This window comes from Ailuropoda melanoleuca, chromosome 9 (assembly GCF_002007445.2).
Source record: "Ailuropoda melanoleuca isolate Jingjing chromosome 9, ASM200744v2, whole genome shotgun sequence".
Lineage (NCBI taxonomy): Eukaryota > Metazoa > Chordata > Mammalia > Carnivora > Ursidae > Ailuropoda > Ailuropoda melanoleuca.
The window spans coordinates 89,301,184-89,323,896 of NC_048226.1; the positions used below are offsets into that span (position 1 = coordinate 89,301,184).

The following is a 22,713-nucleotide window of genomic DNA, read 5'->3' on the forward strand; positions in this document are numbered from 1 at the left end:
TTTTTGATGAGAGATTCGGCTGGCAAACGTTCTGCCAGGCCATCAGCAGAGATTTCTCAGAGACTGACTCATGTAATAGGCGGTTTCCCAGGGGTGTCCTTGCCAATGCTTCCACTTATTTGTGTCGTATTTCTAAAGAGTTCCTATGTGCACATGGCAATTTCTCACCCTCCCCTGACGTGTCCACACAGTCACATCTGGCATCACCGAGAGTGCAGCGCACCCCTAAGGGCAGCTCTTGGCTACTCGGGCGATACAGCCTGGATGTGCGCTCTGCTCTCTGGGTCCCATTTTGAAAAGGCTTCTTCAGGTGAATAGCATGTCTGTCTTCTCATTTCTCATCCAGACCATCACAAAAGCTTCCTAAAGGGCCTCCCTGTCCCCAGTCCTGCTCTGTCTGCCACATTGCAACCTGATCCATAGGACACACTGCTTCCCTCCTTGGGACCCATCAGCACTTCCCCCTTGGCCACCCAGGAGAAATGCAATGCATTAACCTGGCATGGAAAGCCCTGCCCACACCCCCAACTCAAAACCTGGCCCTCAATCTCCTTTCTTGTTTCATTTCTCATTTCTTCCTTGGTTGGCTCATTGATTCAGTTAACCATTCCACTTTATTTGCTTACTGCCTCGTGTGCACTCTGGGGAGCCCAGTGAGGCCCCAGTTCCCATGGAGCTCACAACCTCATGGCGAAGAGAGACACGCACACACTGGTGAGTGCTGTGCACTTTGATAAGCGTCGTAATATGGGAAATGGGGGGTCTACAAGAACCTGTTCAAGGGCAGCCTACTTCTACCTGGGGTGAGGGTACTTTGTCTAGCAGTCAAAGGTGATTAAGGGTGGCCACTGGAAGTGGAAATATGTGTCATCAAGAATGACTTAGATGTGAAAGAGGGTGTGGGGAGTTTGGGAGACTGACACCACCAGGGCGATTTATGACTTGGCAAGAAGCCTAGTTCCTGAAGGTTCTGATGAGTCTTGTCCAGAAGCCTGGACCTTACTCTGGAAGGAAAGGAACAAGCAGCAGGGAGGTGATGTGGTCACCACCCTCCTGACTCGGCAACCTTTCAGGTGTTCTCAGACTCCCGGGCTTTCACCAGGCCTCCTCGTCTTTTTTCCTGATGCCCCTCCCTCCCCCACCCCATTCTCCTCCTGCTAGGGGTCTTTCGTGGTCCCCTCCAAATGCCATCTCTTCTTCGAAGACTTCCTGAGTCCTGGGCTCAGAATTGTTCCTTCCTTTGGCACCTAGAGTCCATGACTTGTATGTTGCCATTTTTCACATTCTACCTTGTATTTTATGTTAGTTGCACCTGTTTGTCCCCTCACTGGACCGAAAGCTCCTTGAAGGTGTTTTTACCCCAGAATATTTACCTCTGCATTTCCCACAGCAATTACAGTGTTGTGATCCAGGCCTCTCCCAAGCTTTAGTTCCACTGTTTATTAGCAGTGTGATCTTGGATAAGTCACTTTATCTCTGAGACCTGGAGTTGTTTCATCTATAAAATGGGGTAATGATTTTTATTGCATAGGATAATTGTGAGGGTTAAGTAAAGTACCTTGTTAGCACTCAATAAACATTAGTTGCCTTCCTCCCTCCTCTGGTCTCTGGTTCAGAGAGATTGTTGCAACATCGTGGGAGAACATCACCGAGGGAGGAGTGCGGCACTTTTCCCATGGGTCCAGAGGAAGTACTGGGTGCACGTGGGAGATCCCATCTGTGCTGGTTTGCTGTGCACGCCCGAGGAGAGGCAGGGTATCAGCATTATTGCATGGAGCCTTGGGTATCAATGGTCGTCACTGCCCCCCGTTCCTAACCGAGCATTTTTGACAACTTCCACGGAGTACTCACTCATCCTTAATGTAAACAAAAAGAAAATGCCGCAAATGATTTGCAAAAACAAACTCAACTGTATGAATCTCCTTGTTTAAGATTATGCCCTAAACCAAGGTGTGCTTGTAGGGACAGAAGAAGCAGTGGTCTGCCAATGAGTCTTTTCCTTTCCGACCTGTCACTGCTCAGTCCGTGTACAGAATCTGTAGTATGAGATTATAAGGGTCATTGTCACGGCTATGGTCATCCCGGTCATCACCGGCAGCAGCAGCCTCTTCCCCCTCATTGTCGTCACTGTCTTTTGGGCACATCCCCACCTCCTTACCTCTCATGCCATTCTATATAGACCCTGTCTGCGTGCATAGCCCCGCAGCTCACTGTACTGCTTTTATCCATACTTGATTCTTCCAGCAGCCCCGCGAGGCAGGTAGAGAGACTGCCATCATGTGAGTGGGCAAGGAATTGGGGTGCAGAGAACTTGGGTGACTTGTTCAAGTCACAGCCCAGGCTGGGAGTAGAAGCGGGATGGGCAGAGCTGGGGCGGAATCTCAGGGGTTTTGAAGCCTGCAGAGGGCTGTTTGTCAGAGAGGACAGCCTTGTTTCTTGCCAGAATGTCACCGTGATATCTGAGGATTTTTTGCAGCATTGCTGGAAGTCAATCCCTTTTTCTACTTCATTTTGGTTCTTGGAACACCTCCTGTGTGCCTGGGTCTGTACGTGTTGGTCGCATGAATAAAGATTACAGGAGCATGTGAAGAGTAGTAATGAGATTGCCCTTGGGGTTATGCGGCTGGTGTGATTTCTGGAATATTCTACAGATGCCCCCCCCCCTTCTTGCCTTGGCATACAGGTGTGTAAAATTGCAGGAACATATATGTTTGTCCTCTGAGGAAGTGCTAGGGACAGAACTTTTCTGTCTCTACTCATGTTTCCATGCGAAGGGCAGAAATGTCATCCTACTGGGGATACTGGGAAGGACTGGTGTTTATTGGGCCACATCTGTTTGTTGAGCAGGGTTAACATCCTAAGCCTTTGTGTTGCTTGCTTTCTTCTGGACCCACCTTGATTCTGACCTGGTTCCTTGCACTTTTACTGTTTCATGCTTTAAACTGTCCTCTCTCTGGAGGTGTTTGGGGAAAATTCTTGTCCAAAGAACAGAGGTGTTTTCCCTTTCTGTGCCAGCCTCTTAATGAATTTAAAAATTAGCCAGGCCGGGTGTGAAAGGTTTAGAATTCCAAGAGACATATGTCAGCAAACGGATTTTTCAACAAGACCCCTTCCATTCTCTACTCAAGATACTATTGGGATATAATCAGGCATCACCAGCATTGCATTTTCTGCTCTCTGCTGCAGAGATTTCTTTTCTGGGATTGTTTCCTGGACAGTGAAGACCACCCCCTCCCTGCTTCCCCACTCCCACCCACCCTCATCTTAGGAGGGGAGATGAGGCGGCTCCTTCATGGTCGAGGACCTAAGGCATACCTTGGTCACTGTTTGCCTAGGGGCAAGGTGACCTGACTTCCTCTTTTATACTTGAGACGTTTATGCTTCGACAACAATGGCATTCAATTGCTATTTCTTCTTTCACATTGGGGGCCCTGGGAGCCGGGTTTCCTCTAATCTCTAATGGGTTTATTACAGAGTAGCAGGCAAGGAGGGAAAAAAATCTCATGATGTACAACAAGATATAGAGACTTTGAACAACACCTCGTCTTTTATTCCCTGCTCTTTATTGTAATATCAACAAATTATCTCTTGGGAAAGGAGGAGACCCACGCTTGACATACTGTATTCTCTTAGAGTTTGTCAAATCCATATTTTTCTCAAGGAAAGGATGGAAAGTCTCGTGGCAGGTGGCCATGGTGTGTGACCTTCAAGGCTGAACTTCTAAGTCTGGGTGCCTGTGGGGAGCCCCATCAACGTTAGCACTCTGATCTGGGGGTGATGTGTGGGTGGGGTCCCTTTGGTGGGAGGTAGGGTGCAGGGGCCATGTGCTCAAACCCAGCTGCAGGTCACAGTCACCCTGACCACTTGCACCAGAATCCCTGGACGTGGGCCCAGACACTGGGATTTTTAAAAAAAGCTTCCCATATCCAAAATACGGATGCGATTGCTTATCCATATTCTAATATGTAATATGAACCACTGCTCTGAGGCAGTCTCCTGTTCTAAAGATTGTTACAAAACATTTAAATAAAGTGAGTATTTTTTGTTTCTACGGTTCCTTCTACCTATCATCCAGTGGGAGTAAGAACCTAGTGGGAGAAGTACCTAGTATCTACCAGAAGTACCTGGTACCTTGTAGGAGAAAGTACTTGGCATCTCGAAGGAGAAGAAAGGGTGAGCAATGGTACTCCCCGCTCCAACACCTCCTCAGAGCCTGGAGTTTATAGAGCTTCATTCACCATGTGATCCTCACCCCAAGTCTTCAAAGTAGGCACCGCCGGTCCAGTAGAATTCACATGAAGTTTAGCGACGCACCCAAGGTTCACATGGTAGCTAAAGGTCGAACCAGGATTTGAATGCAGCCTGCTTGGCCCCCAAGTCCAGTTTCTTTGCTCCCTACCTGGATAGTACCCAGAGGTCGGGTCCTTCACCCCCCCTACAGCTCTTACAGTGCCTTTCCTCCTCTGAGGCCCTGGAGGACAGGATTTGTTATAACCACTCTCTCCGGATTGCCTTGGGAACCCCCGGGGCCAAGAGTGCTTTCCATCTAATTCAAAAGACTGCCAATATTCCCCCAATTCCTCAATGTCAGCCTCCAAAAGATTCCCCCAGCGGGCCCCACACAGAAGCAGCATAACATTTTTTTTTAAAAATCTGTATCCTGATTTTCAGCTCGGAAAGAACAGTCCCCATTACCACAGCTCCCCCTGAACTGTCATTTCTCAGAATCCCACCAAGAACGTGGGACTGTGATCTGTCAGAGACACAGAACTGCAGATATTTGCAATGGTTTCCGACTGTTCCCCCCGGGTTGCCCTGTTCTCCTCGGCTGGGTGACCACGTCAAGGGGCATGGCAGCCTAAGCAGGAAATGTAACAGGGCTTCTTGGTCTCGTGAAAAGCCAATTATACAGAAACTGTGCAAGAAGGTGGGCTCAGGGGCGCCTGGGTGGCAGAGCGGTTGAGCGTCTGCCTTCGGCTCAGGGCGTGATCCCGGCGTTATGGGATCGAGCCCCACGTCAGGCTCCTCTGCTATGAGCCTGCTTCTTCCTCTCCCGCTCCCCCTGCTTGTGTTCCCTCTCTCGCTGGCTGTCTCTGTCTCTGTCTTATAAATAAATAAAAAATCTTTAAAAAAAAAAAAAAAAAGAAGGTGGGCTCAGCACAAGCATAGTGACATACACTCAAGGGTTTCGAGTCACAGGAAACTCCATCTGTATCAATGGTATCATCTGACCTCCCTCTCCCCACGCACACCTGATGTGACCCTAGGGCGTATTCCCGCAGGTGGTCCTGTTGTGCTGAAAGTCCATTCCATCTGGGAATCATGGTCCATGAGGATGGGCTTCGAGAATGAGGTGTACAGATTGGAAGTGTTTGGAAGACAGCAGCCGGCATGGTAGAGGGATTTGAGATGGTGTATGGCAACGGAAATAAAACTAGGGCAGTTTGCATAACTCAGAGCGGACTCAGGAGAGAGCAGCAGGTGCCTTCTCACGGCCCCCGGGGCTGCTGACAGTGTGTCAGGCGAGGCCAGGCTGTGCTGCCATCAGTAAAGGAGCCGCACAGGTTGCAGGGGCTTAATGCATACAATAGTTTACCCCTCACTCTGCTAAAGCGCCCTGCAGATTACGAGCTCTCTTCCATTTAGCGGTAACACCATCGGCGACATGGAGCCTTGGTGACAGCTGCCGTGAGGACAAAGAGAGGAGGGTATCAGCTTCAAGTTCCCTCAGTCTGGACGTGACAAAACCATATGACCAGTGAAGCCAAAAACATTTACTATCTGGCACTTTGGAGACGAAGTTGGCCAGTCTGACATAGAAAATCAGCTGGCTTCTGAAATCTTTCCTTTTCTTTATTTAACAGGATTTCTGAAACACCATATGGCAAACACTGTTTTAAGTGTTTTATGAATATAAACTCCTTGAATTCTTATAATAACTCCATGAGGTGGATATTATTATCCCCATTTTTCAGATCAGCATGTTGATACCTAGAGACATTAAATGAGTTGTCCAAAGTCCCATAATTCGTGTGTGGCCGACCCAGGATTCAAAACCAGGCACGGGGGTTCCAGAATCCTTGCTCTACCCACTGCCCTCTGCGTGCCCTGAAAGCTAGCTACAAAAACACAGGCCTGAGGTGCTTGGGGGTGCGGAGAGGTCAGGATGCATGGGGATCATCAGCTCATGGGGAAACGGAGTTGGAAATGGCTCTGAGAGCAGTAGAGCCAATGCCCTCCTTTATCAGAGGACATGGTAGGGAAGGGAGGTGTTCAAACTTTCCCAGCAAGCCCTGCTCACTCTAGGAGGTTAAAGCCTAGTGAGGGGTGGCTGGACAGAAACTCTTAAGTGACAACAATGAAGGTTTTCTTATCATGGAGATTGCAGAACAGACACACAAGTAGAGAGAACAGTTTAGTGGACCCCCACGTCCTTCCCCCAGGTTAACGATTCCTGACATTTGGTCAATCTCCTTTCACCCATCACCTGTCAAGAATTTTAGGTTTTAAAATAAATCCCAGACATCCTGTTACTGTACACACAGATACCTCCGCGTTCAAATTCATTTTAGTGGAGGCTTTGGGAGAGAAAATGAGGCGTAGATCAGTCCTCCGGGCAGAGTCGGCCCCTGTGACTGGGGAGGGTACCGCTGTTTTCCACGACCGTCAAAGGAAGGTTTGCACACACACATTCCTCCCTGCCCCTCGATTCCCTCCTCTGTGAGTAACGCCAATGCCTGCCAGACACAGGGCTCCTGGTGGAAAAAAACACCGTGGGGAATGCTGTCTGCAACCAGGATGAGAAAGAAAGTATCTTGAGAGGATCCCTTACTCACAACCGTCCTCCTTTTCCGAAAGCAGCCTCCTGCCTGTGTGGGGTCTCTGAGCCCTGCCGGTTGGGTACCTGTGTCAGCTGAGTCACGAGTGTCCTTCCTGTTATCTTAGTTAGCTGAGTGTGTCATTTTCCAGCAGTGTGACTCACCCCTTGAAAGGAAAACAGAGAGGCTGAAGAGGGGAGCCTCTCATCAAACCCTCACAGCCCCTCCTTTGGAAGTGAAATGTTTCCCTTTGGACTCCCATCTGAGCACCCAATAGAGGGGGTGTGGCAGGTCGAGGGGTGTTTGGCCTCTTGGAAGAACCACTGGGCAGAAGGTGCCAGAGTCTGGGTGGGGGCTAGGCAGCCTCACAGAATTCTTGGAATTCTGCTCCCACTCTCCGACCAGCCTGCTGGGTCTTGCCAGAGGGTGTGTCCTTCATCGCACTGGACTGGGTCCTTCAACAGCCCAGGACAGAAAGCTCTCTACCCGGCTCCCAAAGAGACCTCCTCCAGAGCAGCCAAAGTGGGAAGCAGGAGGCAGATCACTTCCTTGGGCCCTGGAGCACGCCCATGCTTTGCCCACCCCACGCTTGATAATAACAGCCACCCCTATATATGGCTGGCCCCCGTGTCAGGCACGGGTGTTGCGCTTGGTCCCCCGTGACCATATCAGATTGGAAGGGAGTCAGGGAATCTATCTACATCATCTCTGGGCCAGGACAGACACTGGACCTCCCACTTCCTCTGTAGACCCCCACCTTCCTGTCACCCCTTCCTCAGCTCCATTTTCCTATTGATTTTTAGTTTAACAAATGCTCATAGAGCACTAACCTGCCAGACACTATTTAAATACTTTATAGGGGCGCCTGGGTGGCACAGCGGTTAAGCGTCTGCCTTCGGCTCAGGGCGTGATCCCGGCGTTATGGGATCGAGCCCCACATCAGGCTCTTCTTGCTATGAGCCTGCTTCTTCCTCTCCCACTCCCCCTGCTTGTGTTCCCTCTCTCGCTGGCTGTCTCTATCTCTGTCATAAATAATAAAAATCTTAAAAAAAATACTTTATAACTACGAGCTTATTCTAACCTTCCTACTGAGCCTTGGAAGCAAGTAGCATGATTCCCATTGTACAGGTAAGGACACTCAGGCACAGAGAGCTAATCGCCCAAAGACTACAGCTAATATCGTAGAGGCGAGATCTACTCGCCTAGCTGCAGAGTCTGCGTCAGAATCGCTAGGCTCTGTCATCTCATTTAAGTCTCACAACCGCCCTGCAAGATAGGGATTATTCCCATTTACTCAGGATGCTGCGACTCAGAGAAGTTAATTTTGCTCAAGGTCGCACAGATATAAGCGATAGGGTGGCAGGTGGAATTCGCTTTTGTCCGACTACAAGGTGACACGGACTCTGCTAACTGCTCAGACCATGAAGGAAGAATGTTCTCCCGTTATGGGTGTGTATAGCACCAGTGTTTTCCTTAAATCTCCTGTAACCAGTCAGGAGCCCCGCCCACCAGCCCCATTACCTGAATTCTTTCTCTTTCATTTTCTTCCTTTATCACTACCTGTCGCAGCATTTGGACCCTCTAGTTGAATGTTGAACGGCCGTGCTGCTCATTAAGAGTGTATTGTATTGTCTTTGACTATAATGGGAGTGCTGCTAATGTTTTCTTCTTTCTTTTCCAAGGACAGTGGTTTATTGTGTCTCTTTGGGGTCCAGGCAGAGCCCTGCATCGGGAGGAAGATGCTGGAGCTGACTATGGCTCAGCCTCTAGCTTCCAAGAGAACTTGGACAAGTTATGTAACTTCTCTGATCTTCAGTGTTGACATATAGAGTTGGACAAGATTTAGGGTTGGCTGATAAAATTTTTTAATTTCTTTTTTTTAATCCTCTTGTTGGATATACCCTTTAAGAATGATATAGTGTCCTTCTGTAACTCTAACTACAGTCTTTAGCTTAAAATCTAATTTGTCTGACATGAGAATTGCTACCCCAGCTTTCTTTTGAGGTCCGTTGGCATGAAAAATGGTTCTCCATCCTTTCACTTTCAGTCTGGATGTATCTTTAGGTTCAAAGTGAGTCTCTTGTAGACAACATATGGATAGGTCCAGTCTGCAACCCTGTGGCATTTTATAGGAGCATTTAGGCCATTCACATTGAGAGTGATTATTGAGAAATACGATTTTAATGTCGTTACGTTGCCTGTGAAGTCCTTGTAATTTGTTGTTGTTTTTTTTTAAGCTGCGGGATATTTTAGTTATAAGAAATCTTAAAAGTACCTCCAAATACAAAATAGGTACCATACTTACTAGTGTACCATGAGGGCCACGGAGGTCTCTGCAGGACTTCAGTTTGGAAATCACTGGATCAGGTAATAACAAACTGCATGATTATGTGAAGCCACGAGGATTAGTATATTAGTTTCTGAGGTAAAATGTCACCACACATTTGGTGGCTTAGAACAACAGAAATGCATTCTCTTACAGTCCTGGAGACCAGAAGTTCAAAATCAAAGTTTCAGCAAAGTCATATTCACTCCAAAGACCATAGGGGAGAAACCCTCTTTACCTCTTCCTGAACTTCTGACGGTAGTCCTCGGCATTCCTTGGCTTGCGGTTGTCTCATTCCAATCTCTGCTTCTGACCTTCTCCTTCACATGACCTTCTCATGACTGTCATGTGACCTTCACATGACCTCTGTGTTCTCTATCTTCTCTTTTCTCTCTCACAGGGACACTTGTCATTGGCTTCAGGGTCCACTTGGATAATCCAGGATGTTCTCAACTCAAGATCGTTAACTTACATGTGCAAAGAACATTTCCCCAATAAGATCATAGTCCTAGGTTCTAGGGATTTGGATAAGGACATATCTTTTGGGGCCACCATTCAATCCACTGCAATCCGTAATAATTTTAAGTATCCACTGTGTGCCTGGCACCGTGCTGAGCATGCCAGACCACAGAGATCATTAAGACAAAAGTGCTACTCCCTAGAAGCCTCTAGGCTCATTTGAGATCTCTGTTTAATTTCAGGTCTTAGCAGTGAGGCTTGGGTGCCTCCTTCATCCTTTTAAAACCAGGTTTGTGGAGATATAATTTACATACAGTAACCTTCAGCCTTTTTAGGTATACAGCTGACAAAGCAGGCTTAGAGAGGTAAAATAATTTGCTCCAGGGTACACAGAGAGGACATGGCAGAGGCTGGGATTCGAACCTACGTTCCCTATCACCGGGGTCTGCGTACCAACCCATCAGACTACCGGGCCTCCCCTCTTCCTCTTGGTGCCTCCACCTCCTCGCCTGTCAGACAAAGAGCCTGGCAAGATGCTTTCTAGAAGATCTTAGAGCTCTGACATTGGACACTGCCATGGCAAAGTGCAGAGAACCCTTCAGTGTGAGGAGAATCTTCCCAAGATGGAAATTTGTATGGCTCCTAGAAGCAGCTAGCTGATTTGTGCCTCTGTGCCCGTTAAATGGATTTATAGCTCATGATACCTCATTTCAATTTAACGAATCCTCACAAAATGAACCAGCGATTTGAGTGATTCCATGAAGGAACGACAAGCTGAAGATCATATTAATGAGGCAAGCCCAAGGGAACGGCAGGAGGATGGCTAGGTTGCTACTTCTGCAAGTCTGAGCACTTGATGCTCTCTAGTGAATGGCTGGATAAAAATAATGGCAGGCGAATCACATCAATCACAGAATTGGTCAAAAGACTCAAAAAATTATTAAGACTCTTTGAAATATGGTCTTTCACCCACTGCGGTTAATGACGAGTCTGTCCTTGTGTCTTGACATAATCGATGAAGGTACGAAGCCATTGCAATTAGCAAGACATTAAGAATTTTTTTCCCAAATGGTTAAAGTCATGATATACTCAGCCCAGCCCTTTACACTTTTTGGTGACATTTGACAATTTTGAATTTGTTACTTAAGAGTGAAAGTGAGAAGCCGTAATCCTTTGGTCAAATGCTTGCTTCTCTTGCTACGGTAATAACGGGCTAAAGAAATATCTGAACACGACCTAGTGACACATTCAAATGGACTCCTTGGTCGTTGAATACTGTTAGAAGATGCACAGCATCGGTGGCCGAAAAGTTGAAGGAACATTAAAAAAATAATTCAGTGCGAGAGATTTGCTATGCAATTGGTGGAAAGTACAGATCTTTCCAACACAGTTCAGCTTATGCTGTTTCTAGATTGTTCATTTCAATAATGAAATACATTGAAGGACGCTTTCTTGTGAGCTCTTAAAGGAAAGATGTACCAGAAGAAATTACGTTCTCGACAGTAAATGAGTTTCTTAACAAACGCAATGTTCTGGGTATTTATATTGGATTGGAGGGAAAAATAATAGACACATTTCATGAGCTAGCCCCTTATGTGAAATTTTTTGCTGCATTGTCCATAGCAAACTATTTAAGTCAGCAAGTTAAAGCCACGAAAACACAGAACACAGTAGGATCTCACAGATGCAGATCATTACACAGAGGCAAGAAGTTTAAAACATAGCAGAATCTTTATGTTACTGAATAATTAGGGAGTATGCCTGGAAATGCTTTATTCAAGCAGGGATTCCCTTATTGTCTTCTGGGCAAGTATTTGAATAGCAAGTGAATAAAATCAAGGGTTCAAATTATTTGATCTTTTCCAGGCTGACAAGTGGCTGTCAGGAATAAGCTATAGCAGATACATTGGGGGGAAAAAAAACCCCACAAACCTGCACTAAAGTTGTCCTCTCAGGGTAAATGGCACAACTTAATAACGAGACAGTAACTGCCTTTCCAAGAAATGGCTAAACCACAATGAGAGACCATCATACATGCACCAAAATGGCTAAAATGAAAAAAGACAAGACAATGCCAAGAGGAGGCAAGAATGCAGAGCACCCCAGAATTCCCTCAGTGGTGGGAGTGTCAATTTATGGAACGAGTCAGACAACTGTTTGGTAGTATCTAAAAAGCAGAACATAAGCAAAACCCAGTGACCTAGCAATTCCACTCCAGGCATATGCCTGACAGAGATACAAACATGTTGTCCAACAGACAGGCATTGAAATGCACATAGCAACAGTGTTGCTAATATGCTGGAATTTATCCGAATGCCCTTGAAAAGAAAAAGGGATAAACTTATTGTTGTGCAGTCACACAAGACAATACTCTATGCAATGAGAGTAAGTGATCCTGGTATAGAGGAATCTCACAAATCAAATTTTGAGCAAAATGAGCCAGACACGCAAAAAGGTGCCTCCTGTATGATTCTACTTACGTGAAGTTTAAAAAAACAAACAAACGAACAGGCCAAACGAACCTGACAGCTAAGATAATGGTTACCTTTGGGAGGGTGGAAATAACTGGAAAAGCCACCAACCGCCAACGGGCTTTTGATAACACGGTGCAGATAATGTTCTGTTTCTAGTTCTGTGTCTTTAACTGGGTGTGCTAGTTAAATGCAAATACACTGATCTGTACACTTGTGATGTATACATTTTCCTGTGTGCATTTTACCCTTGAATACAAAGAAAAAAATGATACCTTTTCCCTGAAGACTGGGTTTGAGCACTGACGATTTAAAAAATTTCCAGCGTTAACCTTGTTAAAGATGATGTATATAATGGAGATCTCTATTCCTGGAAAGACTGGAACAGAATATCACAGTCTGTTTTAAGTTTCCAAATGTTATTGATGTTGAAGGAGTTTTGTTTGTTCCCTTTTGTTTTTAATTCCAATAAATTGTGGGGAAAATGGATTGTTATCAGGGAGTGTGGAAATTTACTAGCCAAATTTCACCAAGAATCTTTGCATAATTGGTAGATAGAATTGAAAAATGAGCATTATGACTGAGTAAAGTAACAATGCTGCGTTTCTTTCATTTAAATTAATGCATCTTCATGAGGCATCTTTTCTAGCAATGACAGGCACTAAAAGCAAGTGTCAGAACGAACTGAATTTAGGACCAAGCTGTTAACCCACCACGTCATACAGATTAATCCAAGGTTGAAAAAACTTAGAAAAGCCTATTCAAAATCACATTGGTCTCACTAAAAGCATTTTTATTATATCAGTAATTTTCTGAAAGCAAAAAGTAGAATAAAAATTACTAAACATCGTTTCATTCATCTTGATTTTCACTTTTTAAATAGCCATTTTATGTATATTTTATAATACTGATAATACATTAGAATAATAGTATGTATATATAAATTAAAAATACATACACGTACACTGAAGGTCCATGCTTGAAATTTTGTCGTTGACAGGGTGCTCCATCAAAAAAAGCTCGGGGACTGCTGGACTACACCAGCATTTAGCCTTTAGAAATAGGTTATTTTAGTTCCTGTGGGTCAGGAACCAAGGAGATGAAGTTTTGAATCCTAACTCTGCCACTTACTAACCATGTGATTTTGAGGAATTAGTCAATGTTTCCGGATCTGGGTGTTCTTGTTAGTAGAATGGGAAGTTGCTACCTGTCTGGAAAAGTTTGTCACGGTAATAAAATGAGTCAATATACATAAATTTCTTGGTACCTTGATTGGCTTCTGAAGGTTTAATCAATGGTCAGTACTCCTGTCATGTAGACATGTACTAGTGTTTTGCAAACTTGCCTCCTGATAAGGGTCTCCAGCGTGCATAGGAAAATGTTTGGGTCTCACCTCGGATTTTCTGAATGAGAATCTTCATGGGTAGAACCTTGGAAGTTGTATCTGTAGAAGGTCCCTCTTAGGATGAAGCCAGTTTGAGAAACACTGATTTAGAAGATGCTAAAGCCCTCTTCCCTCTAACGATCAGCTCCATGTATGAGTCTTACCTCCTAAGAGCCAGGAACTCCCACAGGACCATCTCTGTCCTGCACAGCGTCCAGCAGGAAGCTCTATAAACCACTGCAGGGAGAAGGCCAGGGTGAAAGCTCCATGTCTGGGATGATAAGCAAAAAATGGGTCCTAGTTGGTGGAGCATAGCAATGGAGAGACTGGGAGAGGCAACACGCCGAGATCTCCACAGGAGAGAGGCAGCATGAAGAAGCAGGAGAAACTTCCCCCTTGGGCTTGGGTGCAGAAGTAGGACTGGCTCCTTGGGGTGCTAGGTGGGAGGCATTGGAGGCAAACCATGGCATCCAGGCACACCGGGAAGGTGTGTCCTAAGTCCTATGTCCAAGGTGGGAGCTGACCACAGCTGACCAATAAAATTACCCAGGTCTGGGGTAAGATAGACTTGGTGCTTTACTGTTTGACCTTCTTGATAAAGATCCATACATTCTTTTCCCATTGATTTAGGAGAGATTGGTCCTTGAGGGGGTGCTTGTCCTGTGCATGAGGAGAAAGTGGGCTCGAAGCATGGGAGGTGCCTGCCTATTTGGGTTTACCCATACTAGGTGCTTAATGAATGCATGCACATTCTGGCTGCCATTGGGTCATCACTCTGAACCTTGTCATTTTGTCTCCCGCGCACCCAATGATTTCCCCAGTTCCTCTCTTGCTCCTGCAAGGAAGACTGTCCTGGTTGGGCAGCACTGAGCCGGTGCTCTTCCCCAGCACAGATGTTCTGCTGTGTCCTGACAGCCCTGAGTTGCCCTCAGTTTGAAGGTGTGGGTAATTAAGCTAATGAACACTTTTCCACTGGCTGCTGAAAGCCTCATTAATCTACGCACATGTTGCCACAGGCAAATTATGGCATCAAGGGTGGGAGGATCAACAAAAATAACTTCAGAAATTCATTAATCAGACTTAGTCAAGCACGCTGTTCGGAACTGGGAGTTCTTCTCCAGCAGTGGCCAGAGGATTAGATTTTTTTTTCCAGCTACATGAAAGGGACTTCTTAAGCAATATTTCGGAACATCTAGGTTATTGTACTGGTATTTATGACTCTAGTGGTTGATACTAATGAAATCTGTCCAAAGACTTCCATGTGGAGGGTTCTAGAAATCCTGAGTGGATGATCAGGTTTCCAAGCACACAAGAGGGAAAGTATGATCATGGGATCACACGCAGAAACCTACCCAGCTACACCAGTGGTTCGTGCTACCACGTAGCCATCTTCTCCCCAACATTTCACAGGTGTCCTTGGAGTCAGTTTGGAGCTACATGACTCCTGTTAATGGATGGTGAGGGGGCGGGGGCAGGAGCAGGCATGGCTCCAAAGGCCCCTTTTCTGCCATGGCAGCCTCAGAGGCCACTCTTCCAGCTGGCAAAATAGCAAGATGGAAGAGAACTGTTTGACCCATATTAGATTTACATGTGTGAAGAATAAAGTATATGATAAGCCACGGAGATTTCCTTCTTATTTGCTAACATAACAGAGTCTGTTGCATCCTGGCCAATATGGCGACCACTTAAGGCTAAGGGTTGTTTTTTGGAATATGGTGATTAGGTGAGTGGTCTCGTAATGTCCTCAGGAGCAGAGTGTCTAAATTTCAGTATGGCCTTCGACGGGATCTTCTGTGGTAAGTTGGGGTCTTTTTCAGACAAATTGGGGTCATGGGTGCTTTATGATAAAATAGTCACATGGATTCTAAGTTGTCCAAATAACCATTTACCCTGAAAGAGCTCATTAGCAAATTAACATGAGCCTTGGGAGAGGACATGAAGAGCATAATCTCTACTTGATGTTGTTTTAACAGTTTAGTCCGTGGCTTGGGCAAAGGTAGAGATCCCCTGCTTTTTAGGTTTGTGTGTCTCACAGAAGAGGGAGACGCACTGAGGACATTTGTCCTGTGCATGACAAACTCCGGAAGTCTAGAACAACGCGCTTCAAATGACGAGATGGGAGAAAAGCATCACCTAGGAATATGTGACATGAGATTTGAACTACAGAATCTCAGGAGAGGCGGGATGAGGTTGAAGTGCAATCTGAAAATAGCTGCGAGTGGGCCAGTAACCAGGGCTAGAGACCGACGACGTACCCTCCAAACTCTAATAATCTCTTACCCCAAGTCTCTCCACCTACAGACCTATTCAGGAGGCTGGGGAGTGGGTGGAATGGTGGAGAGAATCAGGAAAGAACACATGGTCTGGAATTCAGTTGAAAAGTCTCCAAATCCTTTAATAAACTTGAAGCCAGGTCCTGCAAAGTTGGCAATAAAAAGGAGAATCTTCGTGAAGAATCTTCGTGGCTGACCTCAGATGACACGGATTTGATCTATTAAGATGGCCAGGAGCCCCTCCTACTGATGACGTAATGCAAGATCGCAAGCTCAAAGCTACTTTTGGGGATTTAGGAGATCACGTCTGTATGCAAAAATGTCGCCAACTTGGAGGCGCTGTAGACATGAAGAGGATCTGAATTCATTGGAGGTTTTGATCCTGGTTGAAATTTCTGGTGGCTTTCCTCAGACACAATCACTTAGTGACATTCTATCTCACACAACCACAACAGTAATAAACGAGTAGGGACTCAGCCTTTTTCCTCTTAGAATTTTAAAGGTTACATTTCCCCCTTCCACGCTTATAAATTGTTTGACGCTGTGGTGGGCATGCACCATTCAAAAGAAAGCACTCTCTTGGCAAAGGTGTGAAGAATCAGGAACCAAAGCACAGGGTCCCAGGCGTAGCTTGGGTGTGGCCCTGTCTCCCTGGGCTCCACAACCAGGGCCAGAGACTAAGTGTGTGCATGGGTTTAAACAGGGAGCTCAGAGGTGGACAGAGAAATTCTAGACCACAAATACAACAACCCATAACACAACCAGGCGACCTCCAAAAAAACCACCAGCCTACAAAACATCAGGAAAATAAACCTCGAAGTCAGAGACAGAGCGACAGGAAATTGCTCTAATTCCTCCATGAACTTTGGCACCACTGATTGAGTCCCAGTGTAAAAGCAACACTTGGGTCAGGAGCAATTTGGAGGGCCATTGGTTCCCTTTTTGTTCAAATGATGGACAGGGATGTAAAAAAGGGTGTTTCCCCTTTTAATGGAGATCTTTGGGAAAATTCTCAACTGAGTGGTGCCCGTGGCAATGTGTTGGAAGGGTGGGGATGTATTTTTCCTTCTTGGGGACCGCAAATGAGATGAGAGATCTTGGCCGTTGCTCTGCAGCCAGGAACCATTTCCTGAAGATGGGCTGTGTCCCTGCACCAGGGACCAATGAAAGCCAGACAGGGAGCCCTGCGTTAAGGCCCTTCTGTTCGGAATCCTGCTTGATATGTATATTTCCATCAGTAGATCGACGCAAAAACATCCCTTTGTTTTCCAAATGAGATGAAAGAAAATTGTGATTCGATTTTTCATGAGCCCACAATTTATGCTTCAGGAAAGTGATGAAATCATTATGCCATCTATCTCCTCCATCTGCCGACCCCCCGCCCTGCGCCTGTGCTGGAGCATGTCCAGTAATTCCTCTATGTCCTCCTCTGCAGCTACAGGCATCCCTATCCCCCACCCTGGGGTGGCCCAGAGTCGGGCGTCGCTGGGGCTCAGGGCCACACGGGCATCAAGTATCCTGCCTTTAGCGAGAGGGCTGGAAGCAGTGAGGGAACTATTAAGCACTACATTTGAGAGGGAGCAAAGGGCATGTGACATGTGTGACTGGTATCTTTTTCTTGGTGTCCTATCATTGTCATTTCCCAGATTGGGGACCTTACAAAAATGCTTCAACAGGTAAAGAGAGCAGCCCGAGTGGTGTGGCTGCAAGCAGAGAGGTAGCTACTATCCACACCACAGAACAAGGGACTGGGATTGTGCCCTTGACCTCTGGTCTTTAGTGGGGTCGGTGTGATGCACTTGTCATGCTCGAGTTCCTATTTCAGTTCTGCCACTTCCCAGCAGTAACTTTGGACATTATTGTTTTTAGCCTCACTTTCCTTACCTGTAAAATGGGAATGTTATGGGGGAGGGTGTTGAGAACATTGTCTGTTGTCATACATATGAAGCACCTGGCATGGGTTAGAACTCCCTTTCTCTTACTCCCAGCTCTGAAGATTTGGTTTATCCTGCTCAGTGACAATGTATAGAGTTTGAATTTGAAGAAAGTTAAGGCAAGTTAAGGAAGTCCAACCTTCCCTTTTATAAACGAGGAAGCTGAGGTCAAGGCAGTTAAGCCATTTTTTCCAATGTCATGGCACTGACGTCTTGACTTTTTATCCAGTGATGGTTTTATGGTTTGATGTTTCTTTTGAGATCATGGGGGCCACTCACACACGGGGGTTTGTGAGCAAGACAATTGTACAAAGTAGAAAAGACCAATCACAAGTATTTGGCTGTGTTCCAGCAGAGCTATGAGCACACCCGTGGTGGGGGTGGGGGTGGGTTGTCAGTAAATTAATTACTGGAGCTGCTTCAGAAGCATGACTTCCTGGGGACAAAAGTGGACAGGAAACCTCTGGGTATTCTTCAGGGCTTGACAATATGTGTAATGCAGAATAATTGTGTAGACACAGAGAATATTTGCTATGCAGTTGAGACTTACACAGGAGCTTTCCATAGGAAGACGAAGCTCCTGGTTCTGCCCAAATGTGTGTAAGCAGGTGAATATGAGTAACGTCCTTTTCAGAGTAACCAATACGCTCCTCCACCCGCCACCAGTGGCTCTCTCATGTTAATCCAGTTGATTCTGCCATGGATGGCATACTTCAGCTAATTAAGACAGCCTGGCTCACCGAGAGTCACCCTGGTGAACATAGATGCTTATACGTTTCCAAAGATTCCACTTCTGATTTAGTATTTCTTGGATGATCCAGAAGCTTTTCCAGGAGCTAAATGTGCCTGGAAGGTTGCAACTGTGAACACCTGTTCCCAGTGGGTGGCCGACAGAGGGAGTAGGTAGACACGGATGGGCAGACCTTACCAAGGGGGCTCTGAGGTTGTTCATTGGCTCAAGGTCTCAGATGCTATGTGTTACATCTCCATTGGGATGGCAACTCCCACTTGAGCATGCTTTTTTACAAACCATGCTACTGTGGGATTGTCAAGCCATGCCCCGTTGTTCCCATTTTGAATGAGGAACCTGAGGTGGAGAGCTTGGCTCAAGTTCGTGGAGTGGGTAAGCAGCTCACCTGGGACAACCAGCTGGGTCTCTTGATCCCTGTTACAGGGCTCCCTCTCAGGCCCTGGGATCCCTTTCATAAACGCATGGGGCTGAAAGCATCTTGACTATTTGGATCCCATGAGGTATCCAGGCAACAGATATCATCTTAAGTCCGTGGATCTGTTTTAGAACCCCACAGCCATCCAAGTGGAGCAAGGCTCTAACTAAAGCCCCAACAATATTCACAGTAAAAGTGAAAAAACTTAACATTTTGAAATTACAGTAATACAGATGTATGGTTGAAATTTTGGTAAATCCATATATACAAAAACATATTTACAAAATTCAAGTCACACATAAATCTACAGCCCCAATTATCCACACACTTTTGTGGTATTTCTTTCTAATTTTTTTCTTAAGCGTAGAACTCTGTTTCCTTTTATATCTTCGTGGTCGTGCTTATTATTTTGTATTCTGAAGTTTCATTTATATATGATGAACTTTTCTTCATATAATTCAATATCCTTCAATATATTTTAAATGGCTGCATAGTGTAGATAAGCCATAACCTCTTTGAAACGATTCCTGATTTTGAATGTTTAGATGATTTCTAATTTTTGTTAATATAAATTACACTGTTGCAAACAAGGTCACTTATAGATATGTTCGTATACTTTTATAGAAATCTTTATATAGCTGTCTTATTACTTGCTTTAGACAAATTTCTGAAATAAGCATTTTGAAGGTTATACATCTTTTTTTTTTAAAGATTTTATTTATTTATTTGACAGAGAGAGAGACAGCCAGCGAGAGAGGGAACACAAGCAGGGGGAGTGGGAGAGGAAGAAGCAGGCTCCCAGCAGAAGAGCCCGATGCGGGGCTCGATCCCAGAACGCCAGGATCACATCCTGAGCCGAAGGCAGACACCAAACGACTGAGCCACCCAGGCTCCCCTGAAGGTTATACATCTTGCCGGAGTAAGTTTTGAACGTCGTCCGCAGCTCCTGAGCTGTCCCCACCCTTCATCTTGTTCCCTGGACCTGATGTCCGCCAGGCACTGGGCCTCCTTAAAGGTCACGACCTTTGTCAGTCTGGGTCACAGCTCTTCCAGCCAAATCTGCCCTATTCTCTGGACCCTGCTGACTTTATCTTCCCTCTCTGGTGGGGAACTGGACGGGAAGGGGAAACCGGACTCCTGGAAAACCCCTCTGCCCATTAATCCAGTAGCACTTTGTGCTACACCCACAGCAAGGCCAGCTCTCGTCATGCTCTCCAGAAATCCTGTCCCGTTCCCACCCTGTGGACAGCAAAGGGACACCTCCTTCACCCTCGCACATCTCCGTCCAGGCTACCACCCAGTCTGTGGGGAGGCCTGCCTGCTTTCTAGAGTCATTACCTTCTTGCCCCAGCTCCTTGTTTCCTCAGCCACTTAATAGCCCTTTCTATCAGTTTCCCCATCTGCAGAGTGGGGACTGGGATTCTGGGCTGGCAGGGTGGTGTGGTGAGCAGTGATGAATGTTTTGAGGCACGTCGAGATCTGTCGATACGCACAGAGATGGGCAACCTGCTTTGTTTCCCACAGAGGAGGGATCAGTTCCTAATCCCCGGGCAGACGGTGTCTCCAGGCTGCTTCCTGATGAACCCAAACAGTGGATTCCCAAGATTTTTTTCCTAGTGCCATGCAAGCTCTCAGCTTAACTGGAAAACTCGAAATTCCATTGGAAGCAACTCCAAAATAGCACCCGAGTCCATCCGTCCACTGGGTAGGACACTTTGCAGCTTCCGGAGTGATGTTTGCCCGAGCAGAGAATGTACACAGCCCGGGATCCTCAGAGGACGTTCCACGGTTCACGGATGAACTTTCGAGAACGTCTCCCAGTTGTGCCTGTATGTTGGTGGGTATTTTCGCTTTGTAGCAAGGGATACATTGGAAAAAAAAAATTAGTCACCATAAGAATAACTACATGTGAGAAGTCCTTACGATGTGCCAGGCACCGTGGCAACTGGTTTCCCGGAAGTCAAAAGGTTCATCACGACAATGGCCTTGGGATGTTTCTACTTTTATTACCCGCTTTGGACACACAGCATGTGGAGACAGAGACTTTAAATAGCCTGTCTAAACTTACACAGCCGGGAAGCAGCAGAGATGGGATTTCAATCAGGCAGTTTTGGCTCTGGGGCCCACGCTCCTGTTAACCGCCTGTCATATTTCTTTTCAATACATTTGCGTTTAAGGTACTCATGTGAAGTATGTGTTAAAAATAGATTTATTTTAAGTTATGGAAGCATGATGACGGGAATAAAAATGATGAATAAAAAAATCAGCCAAAAATAGTGAGATCGTAGGAGGAGTTGATCGGCACTAATGATGAAATCAGGTGACCCCCGGGCAGTGTCCCCCAGAGGGTGGTCTGGGGACCCCCCTGTGTCAGCATGTCCTATAAGCTGGTCAAAAAATCCAGATTTATTCAATCAGAATCTGTATGGGTGGAGTCCAAGAATCTCTATTTCTAACCAATTCCTCAGAGCATTCTTACAGATCACGACACATTCCTATGTATCGCCCACACCCCACACCCCTACCCACCAACAACTATAGCCACCACGCCTTGATGTCTGGCTGTCCCACTGGGCTGTCCGTCTTTTGGCCTAATGTCGGGGAAAGCCATAGGTAAAGGCACAGAGAGCTAGACGCATCTACAGTGCTTGGGCCTGTGCTGGGTTGGTACCCAATCTTCACAGCCTACTGTGGGGTACAAATATGTTCATTTTCCACTTAAGGACATTGAAGCCCACCGTGGTTAAGTGACTCGGTAAGTGGTGGGGCCAGGAGTCAGACCTGGGATCATGGGGTTTTTCAGCTGTGCCTTTTCCATCACGCTAGCCCACTGAGGCCAGACCTTTAGGGTCAGTGCATCCCACAGACCAGCTGGAAGATGCCAAGTCAAGAAAATGGGCTTGTATTTGGATAACTGCGCTAATGCGTATATCCAGTCATTAATGCTAGAGTTTAAAGTTAAAAAGAGGGGGCATCTAAGGCAAGGACATGCGTCTGCTGCTAGATGTACCCAGTGTTAGGTGAGAGGCTCATGGCTACAGGAGAGAGGAGAGTAGACGCCACTTCTTAGCTGTTGGTTTTGACAAGTTACTCAAATCTCTAAAATCCATTGTCCTCGCAGGGACCACAATAGATCCAATCTTGGTTGGTTATATTCAGCATGAAATAGGCTAGTAAATGTGGAGTGCCTGACACTCAGTGAATGGTCACCAGCTGGAGAACCAGGCTGCGTATTCAGGGAGACCAGACAGGAGCAACCACAGCCAAGGTCAGCCCTGGACAGCACCGCCAGGATGCTGCTGCTGGCACTGTGGACAACTCCTCTGACTTCATGCCATTGCTGGGTTCTCGACACCACTACCTTCTTGAAAAAAGACTAAACCCTTCCTGCATCTTTGTTCCAGCTCCTTTGTTCCACGACTGTCTCTTAGGTCCTTACCAATGTCCTAGATTCAAGGGACAGATGAAGTATTATCTCTCTTGATGGGCTTCCAAAGTGTGAGGTGACTATGGGAAACCCTAATCCCATGGAATTTTCCTCGAAAGGCAGGGAGGGCAGAGTTGATTGTTGGGAAGGAGGGAGGGAGGGAAGGAAAGAGGGAGAGGGAGAGCTCCCCTGCCTTTCATAAAGCTCACAATGTCCTTTCTTGTCCAAGTTCGCATAATGGAATTGAGGACGAAGACTGGTAGGAAGTGGCCAAACCCGCTCATAGTGAGGCTCTGCGTGTAGAGTGCCCAAGGGACTAGATATATTAATTTGTTTATTTGTTCCTTTATTTACAGAGCATATATTGAGTTCACCATGTCTGGGGTTCTAGTGCTGGGCTCCAGGAACATGACGGTGAATATGGCAAGGTTCTTGTCCTACAGGAGGTCCTAGGC

The 22,713-nt window shown here is 46.2% G+C and overlaps 1 long non-coding RNA gene across 1 annotated transcript in view; it reads left to right on the plus strand.

Annotated features, from left to right (window-relative positions):
- The window catches only part of LOC117803812, a 35,394-nt gene extending 15,775 nt beyond the window's left edge, over window positions 1-19,619 (plus strand). Inside the window, exon 3 of the long non-coding RNA XR_004627900.1 lies at window positions 19,565-19,619. This is a non-coding gene — a long non-coding RNA (uncharacterized LOC117803812). The remainder of the gene's footprint in view (window positions 1-19,564) is intronic.
- Window positions 19,620-22,713: the final 3,094 nt, after the last annotated feature.